The sequence below is a fragment of the Oryzias melastigma genome, linkage group LG4, assembly GCF_002922805.2.
Source record: "Oryzias melastigma strain HK-1 linkage group LG4, ASM292280v2, whole genome shotgun sequence".
NCBI classification, from domain to species: domain Eukaryota; kingdom Metazoa; phylum Chordata; class Actinopteri; order Beloniformes; family Adrianichthyidae; genus Oryzias; species Oryzias melastigma.
In genome coordinates, this window is record NC_050515.1 from 19,131,319 (window position 1) to 19,133,339 (window position 2,021).

Here is a 2,021-nt window from a genome sequence, read left to right on the forward strand (position 1 = left end):
TGATGTCATTTTGAGATACAGAAACATGTTCATTGTAGGTCTGAAATGTTTAGTGGAGGACGTTAATCATATGTTACTACCAAACCCCAATGCCTGGTTGGGTCAAAGTTCAACAGGGTTAACTTTAAATGCGTGCTAAATGGCTGCACATACATTTAAACAGATGTAAAAACCTGCGTAGGGATATGTGAATATGAGAGTTTTGAACACAAATGCCAGATATGTGCATATGCGTGTTTCCTTGGAAGTGGTCACTTGAACTCATGCTGCTCGGTGTGAACATAGAATGAAATCTAAAGCAAATTTCTTAATCTGATTTGTTTAAATTATGTTCACAAGGTTATAGGTTAGAGCACCATTAAAATCATTAAAACTATTGTATCTTCAAAAGGCCAGTCAATAAAGTAGATAAATCTGGCACTGGGCTTCACAGAATATACTCTTCCTAAATGCCACCTGCATGACAGGAGCATCGGACACTTGGAAAAAGGACACTTAAAGCAAAACAAAACAACAAAATGTATTTTAATATTATGATCATTTCCAAAAATACAAATTTCTGATTATCTAACACAAGAATGTATCGAATAATTAGTTTCTTGAAGCACAACATTTAATGACGGCTGTACATCTCTTTATTTTCACCAAGTCTTTGTTATTTTTTGCAGACTTTTTCTGGGTGGTTGGACAAATTCTTGTGCTAGAACTTCCGAAGGCCAGTCGATGAAAATCTTGGCATGGCTTGCTGATGAATTCTTGCTTTGAATGCCAGCAGAAAACGGTGGGGGAGGTGGGCGCTTGTGAAGGCTGCCTGAGAGTAAGGCGTGATACCTGACATGGGAGATGAGGAGAGCTGCTGTTTAATCTGAGCAGGTGCTGAGTTGCACAACACTGTTTTGGAAGCAAAACTGAACAAAAAAGAAAAAAAAAAATTCACAAAACTGACAATTCACAAACACAATTCCCCTCAGAGTATTCATTATTTTAAATCACACATTAGCTTTAGAATTATTTTCTGTAAAATCCAGTTTTCATCAAGTCCATTTTTGTTCAAGCTCAAGAGGTCATTGCAATAACCTCTTTCAAATTTCTGCATTAGTTATAAATTCCAGTATCAAAATGTGTTCTTCTGGAATCTTTCGTAATCAGTGATGAGGTAGAACACAATGACAACATATTTCCTTCTGATTATCAACTGGCCTATTTAATTCTTTATGTTTCAATTTTTTTATTTTAAATGAGATTTACTAGGAGAATAATAGGGACATTGTAGACACTTAATATGTTCAACTTGAGATTCTTGAAACTATAGTTGAATAAGGAAGGCCACATAGTAATTATGTATTCCCATGATCTTTCACTTTGCCGTGGTTTAAATACACACCACTAACAGTTTTGGAATTCTAACATCAATAGACGTCAATGTAATAACTTGTGATCCTTGTTCAATCAGCCTTTGGTTTTGGCTCTTAGTGTCCATGACTCAGATCGTTTTCACTCTTCATCCAGCCCTGATCTGGTTTATTATCTAGCCTCTAAACTTCTAAATCTTCACTCCATGCCATGGTGTTTCTAGAACTTTCCCTGAAGTTGCCTAAACAGTTTCTGTTGCCAAATTATTAAAGCTCTTTTCATTAAATGTTAACTTCCCCCAATCCATCAAACCATTTTGTGCCATCTTTCGTCTGATCAAATCTGTATCTTTTTTTTTATCAGTATCCACATGAAAACAGTGGTCTCTAAATTAATTTATCACCCCCTCCTACCCCCACCCCTTTATCTAGCACAGTGCTTCCCCCTCTATCAACCCTCACAATGAAAGGCTTCAGGGAAACTTTTTATCACGCTTTGTTCACAGCGGCCTCTGCAACGCAGGTTCAAGCGGTAACTCTCAATGAGAAGTGTATTCATGTTTTGGGCTTCCATGTTCAAGAATCTTTTGTCCACACATCTACCCATGAGTTTATAGGTCCATTTTCTCTACACACAAAACACGCAGCATTTGAATGCGAATTAAAAGT

At 36.8% G+C, this 2,021-nt stretch overlaps 1 long non-coding RNA gene across 1 annotated transcript in view; it reads right to left on the reverse strand.

The window, feature by feature from the left end:
- Positions 1-6: 6 nt before the first annotated feature.
- LOC112150627 overlaps positions 7-2,021 on the reverse strand; it is a 73,377-nt gene continuing 71,362 nt past the window's right edge. The window contains exon 3 of the long non-coding RNA XR_002919996.2: positions 7-831. This is a non-coding gene — a long non-coding RNA (uncharacterized LOC112150627). The remainder of the gene's footprint in view (positions 832-2,021) is intronic.